Below are 20873 nucleotides of genomic sequence, written 5' to 3' on the forward strand. Positions count from 1 at the left end.
ACAGGCTTGAACACAGTCCAGATGCCCAAATGGGTCAAAGCTCCTCAGACCTAGTCCGAGGTTCCTCGGACATAGGGAACGTACACTAGTGACTTTCTTTTGCCTCCAATGTCCACTCTGCACTGTTGCATGCGATTACGCGTCTCACTTATGAAAGATCCTGAATAACTGCGCCTGCCCAAGGAAGGAAGGATCCTTGTCAGTTCTTGGGACCGGAGATCATCATTCAGAGACAACACAACGCAACGCGACAACAAAGTCCGTACCACGGCGCGCTTGTGTTTCGCCGAGAGGTGGGAATCAAACCACAAAACATTTCCGCTGTCACATGGTTTACGGTACACTTCAGTCTCTACGGCACCACAACCCACCCGGCGCATCAATACGCCCACAAACGGCAGCACACAATCCCTTTCAGTTTCACACGTGAACTGGATAGCCGTATGAATACTATATACCGGCAAGTGGAAAGCTTGCATGTTCAGCTTTTTCAGGATAAGCGGAGATAACCTTTAGGTTATCTCCGATCCCGAGAACTGACAAGGATGTCCACTTCCTTCGGCAGGCGCAATTATCCAGGATGCTTCATAAGTGACACGCGGAAGCGCATGCAACAGTGCAGAGTGGACATTGGATGCAAAAGGAAGTCGGCAGTGTGTATTCCCTATGTCCGGGGAACCTCGGGCTCGATTCGAAGAGCTTTGACCCCTTTGGGCATGTGGACTCTGTTCAAGCCTGTGTACACTTTGGCGAACGCGTTTTCTAAGCCGAAAGACATTACCCCTGCCTACGCCCAGACAGGTGTGGTTTACAAGGTGAACTGTGTTGACTGCGACGCCACGTACATTGGCGAAACCGGCAGACGGAGAAGCATCCGGCTTAAGGAGTACGGAAAGAATGTGGTAAAGGCCACGCACGGCCACGAGAAGTAAATCCTCGCTCGTGGACCATCGCTGGACGACTGGGCATACGTTTGACTTTGACAATGCGGCAACCTTGGCTCGTGAGCAGCGTTAGGGCCCGAGGAAGCTCGTGGAATCGTGGTTTATCCGCCTTGACCCCAAGGCCTGCAACACAAACCGTGGCCCCTTACGGGACGTTTACGGGGACCTGTTGGATTAGAGTGGACTGGTTTAGACTTTCCCTACCCCCGGGCCAGTGCATAGTGATGATGCCACCCGGATAGATGGCGAAACGGCTGTGTTGTTGTTATTTTTGTGTTGTTAAAGGGACCATGAAATGATTTTAAAATCGAGTTTCATCCACCGCACGTCGTAAAAGGTGTGAAAAGAAACACAAAAACACAAAAATAGGGAGCCAAAAAAAATTCTTCGCTATAGAACTTTTAAAAGAAAACCGGACTCTTTTGCGCCTTCTTTCCTTCGGAAGCACTCAGCCTTTTCACTGCAGAAACGGTGCACGTCAGCCGAATCCACGTCGCCTATTGGGTAAGAGCCTACCTCACCAGCACCGCGATCGTAAACAATAAATAGCCGGCGAATGTTTCCTAAAAGTTTTGTTAAATAATATTCAGATCCGCATTTTGTAGCATAATTGGAGATTTGACGAAAATTGCCGAATTTGATAATGCTCAGAGCCAAGCGCCATCTATCGTGTGGTAAACGAAGCAAGAAAAACCCTACTACGCCTGCGCACTCAATCCCCGAGCGTCGTCGGCGTCGTCTGCTAGGCGGGTTTGCTTCTGGTCGCGCTTTCTTTGCGGAGCACTTTCGTTTTCTGGATGCTCGAGTAGTGTTTACGTTTGTGATCGATCGCTCGGTGGCTATGCCGAAGGGCTGCAGTGTACCGAAGTGCCCGAATTACAGTTCCTACAGTCCGGAGGTTAAAAAGAAACAACTGCTGTTTCACCGCCTGCCACTCGATGAACCACGTAGAAGCACCTGGTGCAGGCTCATCGGTTTGAGAGACCCCGAGTCTACGGTCATTCTTGTATGCTCAGAGCATTTTGACACCGAGCGTGACTACAGCCACATCCACAGTGTTCTCCGTGAATGCGGGCAGGTTCCAAAAGCCCTCCACCTGGAACCCGATACGATTCCGAAACTTCGGCTACCGTCGCCCCCCGAACAGGAGAGAGTCGCCAAGCGTCAAAGGACCACGGTGAGTCACGTCGCGAGCATCAAACGAATTTCACCATACGGAGGATAACGAGTGCATTAACTCTACTGTTAACGAACAGTACGATCTGCATGTGCTAAATTACTGTCGAGCCATTGCGGATCCGCAACCTCGGAAGGGAGCCGAAGGACGCGGCTTCGGTGCTGTACTCTGTCAAATTTCTGTGGGTATGCAATCAAAGCTACGACCCCAAGCTACGGCTCGCGCGCGTACGTTGAGTGTCGATCATTGCTACGCAACAAGATGCTCTTTCCTTCCCCCAAAATCCCGCAGAAAGTTGCTCTCGAGGTGCTACTAGCATGAGCTCGAGACTTTTAAAGATGAGGTGCTTGCGCAAATAAATTTTTTTGGGGAATGTTAAGACAGCAGGGCTGTTGGTCTGCCTCGAGTGGACGACGGGTCCTGCTGTAGACGAGGAATAAAATTTAATCTGTTGAATACTACTGTTCTTCTTTTGTTTTTACTTTACCAAATATGGTGTCACACTACTAGAACAATTGAACTTAAGGCAGCAAGGAATAAACAAGCTGCTTTTTGGACTTCAATGGATATGTGATATGTCACTTCCCTCTAGGGACTTGTAGGGACTTACTGATTGTTGCTTTTACTGATGATTTAAATTTATAGATTTGACGTAACCTAGTCGATATGTCCACTTCCAGGTTGTATAATGTGGTCGATTTTCCTTTACCAGGATGATGATTCGGTATCGGCGAATGAAGCACCTATGGAGAGTGCACCTCTTCAAGAGTGCTGCTGCTGCGTAGCCTGGAAAGCAGGAGCAGACACTACATATCGCTGCATACAAGAGAGGCCAGCAACACACGACGTAGCTCTGCGAGTTGATATGCAAGGCAAGGCAGCTATGAAGGATGCATCTGTGCAAGCTTCAGTGGCTACTCAACAAGCAGCTACACACATCCAAGGTTCTTTGCTTGGTCGAACGGCAGTCGGTAAGCATTCCAAGAAACATCGGCATTGGCTCTCTAGCCATATAATGGCAACCATAAAATACCTGTATCCAATTAGTCTTTATGGTTTGTTTCTGGAATGTATTCGTTGGTAGTCACTGTCATACGCGAAGGCCCAATCCTCGGGGGATCCAACAATACCATGTATAGTTACTAAACTTTTCCTTATGCCGTTGCACATTCTCTTTGCCTGGAGACACTGAGCAGAGATGTAATAATTGTTTATTGTTTGCCTGTGGTCAGGCACGCAGGTCAAGGAGGCCTGTGCTGTGATGGCCTGTGCGGTGCAAACGGAAAGCTGGGTGCCTTCCTTTCCCGTGCTTCCTACCCCCTCACCGCTTTCACCAGCTTCCCCCCTTGAGGACGACCTTGATCGCGGCCAAGAAAAGGATGAAGACTGGACCCCACTCAGCGAGCAGTCGGAAGACGACACGTGTTCAGGGTAGGGTGCCTCCCTTTCTTTTTTTTTACAGGCACAGTTCAAGGAAATATTGAAGAGGTAAACATTAGTATCTCCGTCTTTGAGACAATCCTACACTTTATGCCTGTTCATGTGAAAGAGAAGCTGATGTTCCCTACTCGATTTACTAACGAACAAGAATACCCTGTATACATTTTTGCATCCAACCAGGTTGGGAACTCCCCTTATATTTCAGCTCGACCTCGCTCACACGCTATCGTTTTTTGTCCGCATGCGACGACTATGCGGCACTGTATCAAGCTACACCTGACCTAAATTTGAGTTTTGTTTTCTGTAGCTGTTTGTGGCCTTGTAGGGGCCCTAGCTGTCTGTTGCTTATTGCTGATAAAAAAATGAAACAACGAACACATTTAGGTGTTGTTTAATCATATATTAATTTATACTCCTTCTAGGGATGAAACCGTAGAATCCGGGTTGCCCTTGCAGGATGAGAAGAAGTATGTTGTCTTCGAAAGCTGCCTGCTGGAACTCTTTACCATCTGCCGGACTTGCCTTATGAAGTGCGAGCCCAGCCTAACTGTGAAAGGCACCCTGGTGAAGGTGGAGACCATCTGCAAAGACTCGCACTACCATACCTGGAGCAGTCAGCCAGTCATCAAGGGCAAGGCTGCTGGGAGCTTGCTACTGTCTTCAGCAATCTTCTTTTCTGGAGCTAGCCCAACAGCCACATTACGTGTGCTGCAGCTAATGAACGTCCAAGTCATGACGCTGAGGATGTACTTTAGCTATCAGTCGGCATTTCTCATCCCCACTGTAGAGAAGGTGAGAATTAAAACAAACTACTGTTAAGGTGAAGACAGCGCACAGGACAAAGACTGAGAAAAGCACACCGGACGAGCGCCAAAGTAACAACTGTGGTTTTATTTAAACAAAAAAAGAACATCTCATGCAAAAAGTTTACAAAAAGTAAAATAAAATGTCAAAGATGACGTCAGTGTTCAGATTTCAATGAAATCAGTTTGTTTATAGAACCATTCTTTAAACATTTGTTTACACATGTGAACACAGACGTCACCTCGGGCAGGTTATTTAGCTTCTCTGTTGGCTTTTTGCTTAAGCCATTTTTCAATACAAATTCAGCCATTTGTTCAGGACTCGTCCTGTGATCTTCTTTCTGTCTTTATCCTTCGATGCACTGTATTTACCTTGATGATTCATGAACCTACTTGGCTGCATCTCCACTTTACTGTCGATGCCATTTACTATCCCAATAAATTGAAAAATTGTAATATTGCTTGTTATAGCATAATTGTGCAACAGATGTGCTGTGCTTATCTTCATGATTAGGTATGGACAAAGCACCAGGATGAGCTGTTGGAGCAGCTAAAAGACAGTCCTGTCGACTTGAGCGGAGATGGAAGATGCGACTCCCCAGGCTTTTCCGCAAAGTACCTGACTTACTCCGTTTATGCTCCTCAAATCAACAAGATCTTGCACTGTGAACAAGTTCAGGTTGGTGAGGTAAGAGATAATGATGATTGTGATGTCATAGAAGTCAATGTTAATACTTGTGGCATGCAATACGACCGAAACATGTTATTTCAAATATAGTTTATGCCACGAGTTACAACCCCTGTTTCCCCTGTCAGAATTATAAGGCGCTAAGCATATGTAGCTAACAGCCAAGGAACCCACTCCACAGCCTCAGAAGTGATAGAATAAAGTGATGCAAAAGCCTGCGAACTTGGTAAATAGTGCCCAAACTAGGGAGCACTTCATGGCTCTGTATTTACGTCTGGTTCAGATCTACTGAAATAACTGCTAGATTGGAAGAAAAGCTATACTTGGAGGCTGGAACAACCAAGAAAAAGTAAAGACAGAGTGTACAGGCAAGCTGGTGGTAGCTAATCATGTAGCAACACCTGATACTATATGCTACAGAAAAGGAAAAACTTTTAGCCGAAGTAACAGACACAGGTTTGTCACTTCGACTAAAAGTTTTTCCTTTTCTGCACTACAGTCTCATATTTTAAACGGCATCACAAGAAAACGTGGAAGTTTGTGGAACCATTAAGTTTTTGGGTATCTAGTTTGAGAAGACATGATTCAGGGTAGAATTCGGGCATTTGTGTACCTTATGCAGTGTGAGGAAGTACGGGCCAGTGTCCAGATGGAGAAGCAGGGACTTATTCGCTGTCTGGACTTCCTGAAGACCAAGGACATCAAGGTGCGCTCTTTGACAACTGACCGACACCGCTCAATAGCGAAGCACATGAGGGAGGTGGAGCCTGAAGTTCTTCACTACTTTGATGTGTGGCACGTATCGAAAAGTAAGTTTAATATTCATTTTCTTCTTAGCATAATCAAAAGGAAACCCCGAAAGCACCTTATCTGACGGAAAGTCGGAATCAGCGATGACTAGGAGTTTGTTGTCACTGCAGCTTGTTTGGACATGCCAGCCGACGGTGGTTGATAAAGAAAGAACGGGCACATTTGGGAATACTGCCTGCTTACTGAGCGATTGAAACACTTGTTTCAAATACGACAAGAAGCTGCATGAGCAAAAGTTGTACGAGTTTTATATCCCCAAGCGTGGTTGCTGGCTACAAGTCCCATTGAACCATAGGGTCGCACTTCGATGTAGTCTTGGTTGTGCTCACGTTTTTGCTATTGTTTGAAGGGGATCAGTTGGCCTCCATCAATAAGCACCATTTTGTAGTGAACAGTGATGTGATTGCTGCGCTATTTGGGCCAAACTGCGCCAAAGTGCGTAACCTGCTACATCTTGCTGCATTTTACCAAAATGTAAGGAATTCGTGCCAACGTTGCGCCCAAACTTGACTTCAAAAAGTAATGCTGAAAATATAATATCTGAGGCCTTGCAAATTGGCCCATTGCTGCTATAAGAATGTGAGTTTTTAGAACTTTAGATTATCGCGTGAAAAACACACTATTTGATCTGATTTTGCATCAAGCCCTCGCAGTACTGAAGTTCCTCAATAATTCTTATGTTTGTGTTCTGTTCTGGCAGGTTAGTTAGCTTCGTTGAGTGCATTCTCAAAAAAAATTGGTGTACTGCTGTGAAGCGGCAACCTCGGAGTTGACATCGTTATTTTGCGTGTGTTGCTTTGCTGCAGCGCACCTTTCTGCTAAGGGCAAAGCATTCCTCCAAAGCGAGACGTGACCGTTTTTTTAATAAAACTGCGACTTCTATATATGATCGACTGACTGTGATATCCTGGCGGTACCTTTCTTCCAATTCTAGACTTGTCAAGTATAGCTCTCTATTGCAGAAAAATTTTATATGGACTCTTCTTTAGGTGTATTTTATGCCAACTTTTAGAGCGCAGCTCTTAGGGGCCCGTTTCCGGCTTGAGCGGCGTCGCCGTCGGCGTCGGCGTCGCCGTCGCCGTCGGCGTCGGCGTAACCGCGCGGTGCATCATGGGAAATGTCCCATAATGCACCGCGCGAGCCCCCCACCAAGGTCACGTGACCTCGTGGGGGGTCACGTGACCCCCCGAAGTCACGTGGCCCCCTCCTCGAGGTCACGTGACCCCCGCCGATGTCGCGTGACCCCCCGATGACGTCATCGTCACTGATGACGTCACCGGCATCCACATCGTCATCGTTATCATCACTGATGACGTCACCGGCATCCACATCGTCATCGTCATCATCACTGACGTCACCGGCATCCACATCGTCATCGTCATAACTGATGACGTCACCGGCATCCGCATCGTCATCGTCATCATCACTGATGACGTCACCGGCATCCACATCGTCATCGTCATCATCACTGATGACGTCACCGGCATCCACATCGTCATCGTCATCATCACTGATGACGTCACCGGCATCCGCATCGTCATCGTCATCATCACTGATGACGTCACCGGCATCCACATCGTCATCGTCATCATCACTGATGACGTCACCGGCATCCACATCGTCATCGTCATCATCACTGATGACGTCACCGGCATCCACATCGTCATCGTCATCATCACTGATGACGTCACCGGAATCCGCATTGTCATCGTCATCATCACTGATGACGTCATCAGTGACGTCACTGATGTCGTCACCGGCATCCGCATCGTCATCGTCATCATCACTGATGACGTCATCAGCGACGTCACTGATGACGTCACCTACATTCGCATCGTCATCGTCATCATCACTGGTGAAGTCATCAGTGACGTCACTAATGACGTCATCGGTACCCGCATCGTCATCGTCACTGATGACGTCATCAGTGACGTCAGTGGTGACATCATCGGCATTGGGGGTCACGTGACCCCCAAGGTAACGTGACCCCCCCCCCCTGGTTAGTTTAACCCCCCCCCCCCAGTGCCCTTCCCTCCTCCTCCTCAAGAGCTGCGCTCTAATTCGGCGTTACAGGGAGTTGTAAGCGGCTTTCATTTTTTTGGTTTAGTCATAAGTTTTACATAGGAATGAGCAAGTTATAACTAAATTAGCAGGAGTAATGAATGAAAGCTTGGGAAGAACCACAACGAGTTAGGCAGAACTGTTTTATGGAGGTGTATGAATTGTTTACAAGCCAATTGTTATGAAGTTCTAGATATAATAAACGAAAAGTAGCACAAGAGCATGGTACAAAGAAGACAGGGACTTTTGTTTTTTGTTTGCTATGTTTAATTAATCAGCCCATTAAATAATTTTAGTTCTAGATATAAAATAAATTGTAATTTCACAATCAAATTAGGTTTTTTTTCTTTTCTGAATTAAAAATTTTAGTTTTATCACAACCTCTAGAACTTCTAACATTATTTCACTTGGATTCCGTACCTAAAATAACCATTCACCGCAGTTTGTGCTGTCCGTCATCAGTCACCTTGTTACTGCGTCTGGTGCTTCTATACGCAACTAAGCAGCTAGTTTTGTGTTTGAGGAAATCATCCTGCTGTGTAATCAATGATAACAAAAGGTTGCACATTAGTGAGAAGGCAAAGTAGACACTGCCTAGTTGGATTTGTCAACACATGAATCTTAGTAATATTTGCAGCGTTATAAATGAAAATGAAGTGTGCAATCATGCACTAAAAGTTCTTTTTGCTGCTCCAAAACGACCTAGACCTATCACATCATTGAGTTGTGTATTTCACTCCAGGTATAAAGAAGGCTATCACAGCGGCAAGCAAGGCCCCCGGGTTCAGCGCACTTCATGACTGGGTCCAGGCAGCTGCAAATCATATGCATTGGTGCGCCGCAGCAAGCAGGGGCAATGGGGACCTGCTCGTGGAAGCGTGGGCAAGCATAGCACGCCACGTCGCTGATATCCACAATGGCCATGGCGGTCTGTACACTACGTGCCTCCACGGACCCCTGGATAACGTAGAGTGGCTTCCTCCAGGTGAGAAAAAAGAAAGAAAGAAAAGAAAAAAAAGGGATACTACAACGAAATTTCGGCACAGCAGTATCATATCGAACATACCAATATCTTGTTGAAAAAGTCTCGAAAAGGAATTTTAAAACGAATTAAACGATTCGCAAAGAGCACCTGGTGGATGTCGCTAACGCCTCGCTTGTAATGCCCGTCTAGGAACCTTGACAGCTATAGTCGGTTACAAGTTAAGAAGGTAGTAGAAGCCCCTCCCCACTAAGCGTGATGCGCCCGCTTTAGACGCCTCCGCAGTCGAGAAAATAGTTCGCTGAAAACGCCCCTTCTGCTTCAATGGATGGATATTGACTACAGACAGACCTTGTAGCAGGCAGCAGCTTGCGCCACCTAGCCGAGGCAAATTACTCGCTCCAAAAGGTTGACGTAAAAAGACGGCTTCAGTGCAACGAAAATTGTAACTTTTATAAGTAATGCATATATGGTTGTTGGTTTTAGCTTGATAACCTTCCTACTCGAATTAGGTACATTCCGTGTATTTGCTGCGTTTGTTAAAAAAATCCTGCGTTTCGGGTTTTGAAAGTTCCTGCCATTCGCGTTTTGACAATGCCGAAGTCATCCTTTTCCGTTATGAATCCCAACGTGGAGACAGCGGAATGCGATTCCTCCGATTCTTCTTCTTCAAGAGAGTCTGGTGCAGCCTCGCCGCCTACGCCAAGCTGCCTCTACAAGAAGCATAAGAGCAGCGTTCTCCTCAACCGAGTTGCACGGCAGCTGATAATGAACGCGTACGTTCAGGTGCAACACGAACCGCCCGTCAAGTCCGGCCAGCCCGGCCTCACTGTGAAGGAGTTCTGCATCAGAGTCAGCAAACTGCTTGGCGTTGGTGTATGCACCGTCCTTGAGATTAGGAAGCAGGCGAAAGAAACCGAGGGACAAGTTGTGACACCTTCTCAGAAGCACCCAGCAAGTGAAGGCAAGAGGCGGCGCAAAGTCAGGTACGGCGAGTTCACGTTGTGCGTGCTGAGATCGTGCGTCCACCGTTTCTTTCGACGAAACGAGGTCCCCACGGTCAAGAAGATAACGGCCGAATTCTGCGCAAGCACTGAACTTCCCTCGTTGAAGGCTTGGACTGTGCGTCGCCTTCTCCACGACATCGGATTCGAGCATGACAAGAGGGAACGAAAGTCCCGGTTGATTGAACGAGAGGACATAGTTGCCGGGCAGCAGAAGTACCTGCATGAGATCGCACGTCACCGACAAGATGGTCGGAAGATCTTCTACTTGGACGAGACGTGGGTGACGGTAGGGCACACTGTCTCAAGGGTGTGGGTAGACACGACAGTGGCCTCGTCTCATGACGACTGGCCTCAAGCAGCCATCGGGGAAGGGCCAGCGTCTTATTGTCACCCACATCGGCAGCGATGAAGGCTTCGTTGACGGCTGCCTGGACGTGTTCCGTGGACAAAAGACCGGTGATTACCACGAGGAAATGGATGGTGCCCGCTTCGAGATGTGGTTCGACGGTGTCCTCGACAAACTGCCGACAGGAAGCGTTATCGTCATGGACAACGCTTCTTACCATTCACGGCGGTTGGAAGCAGTGCCGACGACGAGTTCCCGGAAGGATGACATCCGACAGTGGCTCACGTCTAAGAAAATTTCATGGGACCCCAAGATGGTGAAGAAGCAGCTGCTTGACATTGTGGCCTTGGTGAAGCCACAGCACGTAAAGTATCGTAGGGACACTGCTGCCGAGACAGCTGGCTGCACTGTGGTCAGGCTGCCACCGTATCACTGCGAGTTCAACCCCATTGAACTGATATGGGCGCAGATCAAGAACGGCGCTGCTGCTTGAAACACGACGTTCAAGATTGTCAACGTGGGGAGACTCCTCAACGAAGAAGTTGACAAGGTCACCACTGACAACTGGATTAATGCTGTCAGGCACGTTATTGACATTGAAGCAACATTCCGACGAGGCGGTGCCACAAGTGCCCACATCCAGCCCATCGTCATCCAGCTCAATGGAGAGGACATCCCGTCCGAGTAACCTGTCTGGTGTCGAGCCCCTTGACGAAGCTTAAGGCCACCATTATGGAGAAAGCGTGGAACATCTCAGAACACAAAACGCTCCTTTTAAGGACCACTCATTTGCTTTGAGATCGGATTGTTGTTCTTGATCACCACTAACCTCCCGTATCTCATGTTGTCATGCTTCTCTGCTCGTTGCCGTATAGCATTTCGATATGCAGCCACCAGACAAACTTTTTATTTTTGTTACGATAATGTCTAAGCTGGTCAATACATTGCACTGTGCCATGAATCACCAGTATAGATTTCAACTTAACGAAAACAAAAGTTTGCAGCCCATTTACGGCAAAGACATCAGATGCCATATTGACCCTTCCTGCTGTCTAAACATCTTTGCCACGCAGCAAATGGAATTTTGATTGCAAATAAGCTCTTTTTTGTCTAAGAAAAACGACACAACATATCACTGCCAGTGCTCTGCTTTAAAGCATAAATGGGACGTCTGTGGCCATTTACATGACTGAGGCTTCTGGGAATAACAAAGCCGTGTGTTAGCACAGCGGAGAGCGAAATAGCAGTACCAGTACTCTGTTTCAAAGTCTAAAGGGAACGCCTATGGTCATTCACATGACCAAGGCCCCTCTGAAAACAACAATAATGTGTGTCAGGACTGCGGGCAGCTAACTCTTAATGCCAATGACCTTTTTCGAAGCATAAACTGCACGTCGGTGGCCATTCACATGACCGAGGCCACTCTGAGAATAACAATAATGTGCATCAGCGCTGCGGGCAGCTAACTCTAACTGCAAGTGACCTGTTTCGAAGCATAAACTGGACGTCAGTGGCCATCCACACGACCGAGGCCACTTTGAGAATAACAATAATGTGCATCAGCGCTGCGGGCAGCTAACTCTAACTGCCAGTGACCCGTTTCGAAGCATAAACTGGACGTCAGTGGCCATCCACACGATTGAGGCCACTCTGAGAATAACAATAACGTGCATCAGCACTGCGGGCAGCTAACTCTAACTGCCAGTGACCTGTTTCGAAGCATAAACTGGACGTCAGTGGCCATCCACACGACCGAGGCCACTTTGAGAATAACAATAATGTGCATCAGCGCTGCGGGCAGCTAACTCTAACTGCCAGTGACCCGTTTCGAAGCATAAACTGGACGTCAGTGGCCATCCACACGATTGAGGCCACTCTGAGAATAACAATAACGTGCATCAGCGCTGCGGGCAGCTAACTCTAACTGCCAGTGACCTGTTCCGAAGCATAAACTGCACGTCGGTGGCCATTCACATGACCGAGGCCACTCTGAGAATAACAATAATGTGCATCAGCGCTGCGGGCAACTAACTCTAACTGCCAATGACCTGTTTCGAAACATAAACTGGACGTCAGTGGCCATCCACACGACCGAGGCCACTTTGAGAATAACAATAATGTGCATCAGCGCTGCGGGCAGCTAACTCTAACTGCCAGTGACCCGTTTCGAAGCAAAAACTGGACGTCAGTGGCCATCCACACGACCGAGGCCACTCCGAGAATAACAATAACGTGCATCAGCGCTGCGGGCAGCTAACTCTAACTGCCAATGGCCTGTTTCGAAGCATAAACTGGACGTCAGTGGCCATCCACACGACCGAGGCCACTTTGAGAATAACAATAATGTGCATCAGCGCTGCGGGCAGCTAACTCTAACTGCCAGTGACCCGTTTCGAAGCATAAACTGGACGTCAGTGGCCATCCACACGATTGAGGCCACTCTGAGAATAACAATAACGTGCATCAGCACTGCGGGCAGCTAACTCTAACTGCCAGTGACCTGTTTCGAAGCATAAACTGGACGTCAGTGGCCATCCACACGACCGAGGCCACTCCGAGAATAACAATAACGTGCATCAGCGCTGCGAGCAGCTAACTCTAACTGCCAATGACCTGTTTCGAAGCATAAACTGGACGTCAGTGGCCATTCACACGACCGAGGCCACTCTGAGAATAACAATAACGTGCATCAGCGCTGCGGGGAGCTAACTCTAACTGCTAATGATCTCGTTTCGAAACAAACAGGACGTCTGTGGCCATTCACACGACTGAGGCCACCCTGGGAATAACAATACCTTGTGTTAGCACAGTGGAGAGCAAAATGCCAGTGTTAGTGCTCCGTTTCGAAGCATAATAGACGCGTCGAAAGTTCCCTTGAACTTTCGACGCCATTGTACTTGCTTGAAAAATATCGTAAAAACAGCACTAATCCAGAGATAAACATACATCAGAAATGTAATTAGGCGGTTTGAGCTGTTGCTTGATTCAAACATTGTTGATTTTATTGTTATAAAGACAAATCATTCTGCCACTTGCATTCGGACCAAGATCAGGACATCACGAGTATTCGGTATGTTTTCAATTCTTGATTTAAACAAATATTTCGCATATAACAAAGCCACAATTCATGAAGCGGGAAGCTGCCCTTACAATCAATTTTCATTGACATACTTTTCATCTTTTACAAATTATCAAACCAATGCTGCGATCCAATATTGTGGACACATTTAACTTCTAAAGTAAATTGGAAAAATTGGTGCGTGTTTACCGGTAATACCTCAGGCCGCGGTGCGACGCGAGTGGAGGTACACACGTCACGTACCCGGGTTTCGAAGCATAAACATACGACTGTCACCGCCTCGAGAGCAAGCAGAATGTTCGGAAGCATTTGAGAGAACCGAATCTGCTTCCCTCAAATTCTCTGGTATTTGCTCCAAAAGAAGACATCAGCTTCTTAACGTCCAAAACAATATCAATTAAATGTTTGTAACATACGCATCACTGGCTTTATCATTTGTGTGCCACCTGTATGTAACAGCTCATTATTGCGAACGAGGGTGCACCCGCGGGTACTATCGCAGTCATAGATTACCGTGCAGCTGATTGCAATGCGGAAACTTGAAAAGGATGCCACGTTTCACAGATTAATGCATACTGCTTCGAAGGCGTCATTTCAGTAGACAGAGCATTTATTAACGCCAGCAAAGATACGGTCGAAATTGGGTAAAGACACCTACTGTGTTTGCGGTTCACTTATGCCCATCCGCACAGCCCACTGTATACTTATAAAGAAGAGTTTGGTGACCGCTGCATTTTAACGTCGCTCCACGGAAATCACTGCGAAGAAAAGCCGATGCCTTCACGATGTTCGAGGCGCAACCTGAGGCAGAGAAGCAGACGGCGTTCGACGTATGTACGATGCTAGGCCTTACTCCTGCATCGAAATTTTCTATGGCAATGCCATCGCTGGATTCTCAAGCTGTCGCGCAGAACCTATTGCGAATAAAAGTGGACGCGGTTACGACTTAGCGACGTATGCTCGGGTAAGTGAAAAACCGCATTAAAAAACAGAATAATTGCTGCAAGATACTCGAGTCGTAGAAAATCTGCCCAGCAGCCATGTTGAAAATATTCATTTGCCAGAACAAGATTGGTTCGGGCGGGTCGTGACGTCACGGAAACAACGGGGCGCGATTGGTGGCGGAGGAATACAAGATTCCCTTTGAGGGGCATTTGCTGCTACCTTCTTGACTTGTAACCGACTATAGTGATGGTGAGTGTCTTGCCTCCGGCCACGACGAGAGAAAGGGGGAAGGAGGAACTCCTCTCTTCCCGGGAATGTCTTTTGTGCGTCGCACAAGTTGCTATTGTCCCCCTACAAAATTATAGAAGATTAACCCGTCACTCAAAATTCGTACAAAAGCAGCCCTTCGGTGGCTGGAACGACTAGGTCATCCTCTCGACGTCAGCCTTGCCGTAGCTTTGCTCGTCCCGAGACGACCTACGTCACAATTGCGTTGGATGTCACGTGGTCTCCACTGGGCTTTCTCCGAGCGCTTGCCAGAGTGGGCCGTTTATAAGAAAAAAATACAGCCACCAGGCTCAAAATACAAACGTGCGATTGTCATTTACGGATATTGTGGATCATATTCAACCTGTTTTTGAACACGACGGGCACATTTCAAATTTCGTTAAAGTATCCCTTTAAGGTATATGTGGCATGCGTTATTGTGGTACACCAGAGCACTTCAAAAAAGCTACGTGACAATCTTTGTTCATATGACATATCTAAATTTCCTAAATCTTACTTTAAACGGACAGTTTCAGACAGCTGTCTCGGCAGTACAAGCACTGTGAGCAGCCATACCTCTTTTTCTACCTATAGTAGGCTGCAGGTCAAGACGGTAGGGCGAGGAAAGGTAAGGCTGGAAAGGACAAAGCAAACAGAAGGCTGGAGAGGAGAGATAGAAACCTCTGTCAAGCATTCTGTCTGCTTCCCCCTCCCCAGTCTCCCTTTCCATCTCTCTATCTTCTTAAACTGTAACTTATTTTGGTGGTGAAAGTGCTTGTGAGATGCAGACACCTTCAGTGGTGCAACTTTTTTTTGTAGTTGAAGTATATCATGGGCAGATCTCATTTGGACTTTACCCTCTTTTTAGGGATGCCTGCTCACGACAAGTTTGCCGCCATCGTGACCTCGAAACGCCTCTTGAAGGACTTGCGCCAGTTGTCGCCCGACACCCAGACATTTTCTCTGGAGTCATTCCACAACGTCTTGAATGGGTTCGCTCCTAAGTCGACAGCATTCTCATCAGAGGGCATGCTTGCCAGGTTGGTATATATATATATATATATATTACATACACACACATATACACAAACATACGTGACGTGCCAAAGTTTTAGATCAACATAATGTATCTTACAATACTAAAGTCTGATGGTGAATTCCGCTCGCAGATCTCGAGCGCTCCAAAAGCGCTCCCATTTGGAGCGCGCATATTCCGCTCGCAGATCTGGCTCAGGTTGGTCATCTTCCACTCGTAGATTCTGGCAGCGCCCGCTCCACGGAGCGCCCCAAACTCCGCCGAACTTGCTCTGCGGGATTTCACAGATCTCTCCGGAAGTTGATAGAGCGGCCCACGTGATTTCCGTCTAAATCGGCGGTGCGCACGCGCGGCAAGGTTGGAGAGATTGGCGGGCCGGTGGGGCCACGGCCGGGTGGCCGGGTCGTGGAGTTGGTTCTGTTCGGGTGCATGGGTTGTTTACTCTGGATTGTGACGGCTCGAACGCTTCTACCTCGCATAGATCAGGGATAAAAAGCCGGGAATGTGGAGTGGCAAATCGTAAGCGCTGACATCTGTGATCGTGAGAGAAAGAACGAGAAAAAGAATGACAGAAAAGCCGGAGGCAGACGCAAGGTTAGGCCTATTCATTCTGCAGCCAGTGATTGTTTACCTTTTTACACTGCATTCCGTCGGCGTTTTCCCGTGAAATAAAGCAAGAAGTAGTTAGGCAACGACCGCGCAAGTGATGGTTTGTTACCTCTGGGTTTATTGAAGTCGTACTACAAATCTGAACTCCACTGCTGGCAATCGCTGTCAGTGCCCCGCCGCTTCGAGGCGGCCGAATGGTATGCGACGGTGCCGAACGCGGACGTCTTCGTTATTTGTGACATGGGTGCCGTGGTACGTATAATTTCGCCCGGCCTGTGTTGCGTGTTACTTCTGCAGCTAAGCAGTGACAGTCGTTACTGGTCGTCGGAAAGATCAGCCGGCTGAGGTGTTGGTGGGCTGGTCAAGTTCGAGCAGCGGCCATTTTGTACGGCGGAGGGAGAAGGGGTGGGGAGGGGTGTGGGGGAGGTCGCTCCAAAAATGCAAGTTTATCTTCCCTTCGTCGATTCGGAGCGGGTCCCACGGAGCGGAATTTTGCCTCCCTCACGGATTTTGGAAAGCGCTCCAGATCTACGAGTGGAATTCACCATGACATTTTTGTCTGCGTATCCTGGGTAATGTGAATATGTGACCCAGCTATACACTAACTCAAGGCTGCTATATCATGCCGTAATTGACAGAACAGTGACTTACATGATGTGATCATAAGTATCCAATGATGTTGCAATCAAGGTGAAAGCACATCAGTCCCTCTTGATGCGGCAGTGATTGAAGTAAAGCATAAGCTCGTGCTGCAAAACTCGGGAGCCGTGGGTTCAATCCTCATCCCAGCACATTTCAATCTGAATGAGCGTCGTACCAGCATGCGGTCCTGTGTCACTACTGAGCCCAGATTAGCGGTCTTTAATGTGCACATACTACACTGGCTAAATTTCTCATCTACAGCAAGTAAGAATGTTTATAAAACCTCTTGCAGACTAACTGACCGCTGTATAAGCACCAAACAACAAATCTGACAGCTGACTCTTGATGCTTCGGAAAGAAATCTCTATTTGCCCCCACAAGGAACTCGACCCCCTGACATTTAGCTCAGAGACTCTTTTTGTGGGTTTAGGGATAAGGCTATCAAAGTCCCAACAACTGAAGCAGCCTGCAGATCAAAAAATTGCTCAGCCAATTTGGGATTACCCAACGGGCAGTCCTTTAAAATGGGCCATTTGTATAGGCTTCTCCCTCCGTGAAAGCTGGACAGCACTTTTAAATGAGAAAAGAAGGCACACAGAGCAATACTTTCTAGGTTTTTGAATGCTGAGGCTGCATCTAAAAATCATAAAGAGACTATCCCAGAAATCTTTTTATTGCATACGTTGGTTGCTTTAGTGTTGGGAAAAAAGAAGGACGGGAGGGGGAAGCGGCACAATAAACTCAAAGCCATGCCAAACAAATGGAATGCTGTGGTTTGTCGTAATACCTGGCCTTTGCACACCATTTAGGACCCGCCTGGCAGCACTGCACTTTAATGAGAATGCAGAACGTCAACAAGCGATGACGAAAGATGGAGAACATCAGTGGAAAGTGAAGTCACCGAAGGCAAGGAAGGGGCACCATGTCGTGTGTCCAGTGAAGAAAGACAGAGATAACATATGGTAACTATGCACATATATTACATCACCCTTTCAGGCAATGTTGGTGATGTGATTGGCTTCAGTCATTTTGGAGCACCTTTTGGAGCATCCAAAAATGAATTTCGGAGCTGCAAAAATAATTTTTGGAGCGTATAGGCACACACCTCATTTGCATTCCTACCACTGCATATCTGAAGATTCTTGCGTTGACCTGTCTAACTAGAAGACGCTGTCTATTTTGTCTTCCGACCTCCGTGCAAATTTTTATTGACATCAATTGTATGGCAGGTTTGATTCGCTCTAAAAACAAAACTAGATGTCTACTTCAAAATAGAAACACCAGGCACAACATCATGCTGACTGATGAAGGACAGTCTAAACTGCCGTGAATGGTTCTTTAGGTACACAGTCAAAGGTAAACCAACGTGATATTAGAACAGAATAATATTAGGTACCTGCGATAAGGCAAGACGCAAAATTGCGATGCCTGCTTCGCGGTTTTTGCTTCACTGCAGTGCACCAAAGCATGGCACAACAGAGCTAACCTGCCTGAACAGATCACGAACATGAGAAATTTGCGAGACTTGCGAGTATTGTCAGTGTTTGACACAGATATCAAATTGAGTGGTGTTATTCGAGGCCATAATCAAAGTTCATTTGGCGCTGCCTAATTAGCCCCATCGGGTTGCAACGTCTAAAGTGAAACAAAGTATAGTTAAATATTTACGAAACTATTGCATGCTAAATAAACTTTGAACAGGTCAAGAATCTGGAGAGAGCGATACCATCGGGGCAGCGGACTGAAACAGCTAGTGATCATTGCAATGGCTCTAGCTGGCCGGCAGACAGCACAGTGCGTTAGTCATTAGTCGCCATAGTATGCAAGCTATGGAAAGCCAGTTTTCGCATTGTGCACTATGGGTGCTCGCGCTAGTGCTGACAGCACTGCAGCTCCCCACCCCCCTCGACGAAGAGTTGCGTTTTTTATGGCCCTTCCACATCAAATCGTGCGGCAGATAAATCGCAAAACTTTCTAATGAGGGTCTAAAAGCATGTGTTTGGAGACGCAGATAGCCATTTTTATTTTTTTCACTAGACTCCGACGGTTCACCAGTTCACTCTTTTATGCTTTCTAAAGTAAAACCTGGTCTGTCTCTTGATGACTTCTGGTCTCATTTCTTTCAGGCTATGTCCAGGAGCTGATGGCTGTGGCTGTTGGAATGTGCGGCTCTTCAACCTTTCTGAAGAAGTTCCAGGCCACAAGAACACCTCCAAAGCCAAATATGAGCGACCAATCGGAACGGCCATCAAAAAAAGAGTTAATTGACTCCAGAGTCAGCCGCTTTGCCAAGGCGAAGCCGCAGATTGTGTAACTTATCATTACGATCTGAACTACCAAATATCATGTGGCTCTCTTCAGCTGTCTTCTACTTAAAACATTTTTTAAATTTATTTATAATATACCGCAGGCCAGTGATGGGCCCAAGCAGGAATGGATGCTGTTTTTCTTCACACGGTACTTAGAATTTATACATAAAACGGAAAGGAGGAGCGATTGAAAACACATAAACTACATAAAACACAGAGCACACTTTAATAAGCTGTTCAATTGATCATAGAACATTCTCCAAAGTAAAAACATGGGGAGGCAAGGAGATCCGATCTGTTACACTTCTGGGGAAAAAAGAGTATTTAAAAGCATTTGTGCGAACGAATATGGGAGTTATTTTTTGTGTGTGGTCATGTCTTGTCTGTTTAGTAGATGGCTGAACGTAGGATGATGACTCGAGGCGAAGTTTGTGATACCAAAACTGAAAATTGAATTTTAATCTAGCTACCTTCTTGCAATCTTCTAGAGCAGTGGTTCTCAAATGGGGGTCCGCGGACCCCTTGGGGTCCGCGAAGGCATTCTAGGGGTCCGCGAAGCCCGGCCTCATCAGTCAAGCCCAACAATAAAAGTTGTCTTTTCTCAGATTGAGAAGAAATGTTTCAGTTTTCGGGCGAACTTTTACGTGTGTTTGTCAATAAGAGAGGTCTGCTTAACACTAGCCTTTAGTTATATCCATTTATTTAATCAGTATTATATTTAACCCAAGCTTTTCCTCACTCATCATCATAAACGGGGTCCTCCGTCCTTTCCTCCGATCCAAAAGGGGTCCGCAAACCCCTTTTGGATCGGCGATCATTCCTCTAGAACAGTGGTTGAGAACCACTGTTCTAGAGGAATGATATTGGTTCTAATTATTTGGTAGTAGAGTCATGCCGGCGATAACAATTATATGTAAAACGAACTGCTAGTCTCTGGACCTGCTCAAGCCTGTTAATGTTTTTTCGAAAGGGATCCCATCTAGTGCAAGTGTACTCCAACCGAGACCTTATTAGTGTGCTATAAGCTAGAAGTTTGACATGACAAGTTTGTTATGTTTGAATAAAATACCGGAATGAGAAACCCTATCAAATGCTTTGCTCAAGTCGAGAAAAATTACGTCGACTCGGCCGGGTTTGTCGACTATTGAAGCGAAAGAATTAGTAGAAATAAGTTCTGTGGTAGTGGAAAGGCCTCTCCAGAAGCCATGCTGAAAGGCGAGATGATGTCATGCTTACCTAAGAATTCAGTCATGTTTTAGAAATTATATGTTCTAAGAGCTTACATTATGTGCTGGTAAGTTTTATGGGATGGTGATTAGTTAACAGTGAACAATGTCCCCTTTTAAAGGCAGGTACAACATGTGCAATATGCCAACCTAAGGAAACAACACATGAAAACAAGGAATGAAAAATGACAACAAGGAACGTAGCAAGTGATTCAGCGTGACGACGAAGGAAGGCGTGGCGAATATTATCAGGATCACACAATGATTTCGGCTTCAAATTTTACGAACTCGACTAATCTGGTTGAATTATCGAAAGAAGTCTGTCGCGGGCCAAGATGTGAAAACAGATTAAAATCAGTGGCCATTTTCTGCTTGTGACTCATGGTTTCTTCAATTCGAACGGAATCCACGGTTTTCTGTTCATTTGTAGTGAGAATGTGCCAAAATTTTGTTGCATGTTAGAATAGGAAAACTCTCTACCTGCACGAATTTTTGTCATAAG

General features: G+C 46.7%; 1 pseudogene; it reads left to right on the top strand.

Annotated features, from left to right (window-relative positions):
* The first annotated feature begins 4041 nt into the window (after positions 1–4041).
* LOC120849432 lies at positions 4042–19150 on the top strand (annotated as a pseudogene).
* Positions 19151–20873: the final 1723 nt, after the last annotated feature.

The sequence above is a fragment of the Ixodes scapularis genome, unplaced genomic scaffold (assembly GCF_016920785.2).
Source record: "Ixodes scapularis isolate PalLabHiFi unplaced genomic scaffold, ASM1692078v2 PGA_scaffold0__279_contigs__length_252992795, whole genome shotgun sequence".
Lineage (NCBI taxonomy): Eukaryota > Metazoa > Arthropoda > Arachnida > Ixodida > Ixodidae > Ixodes > Ixodes scapularis.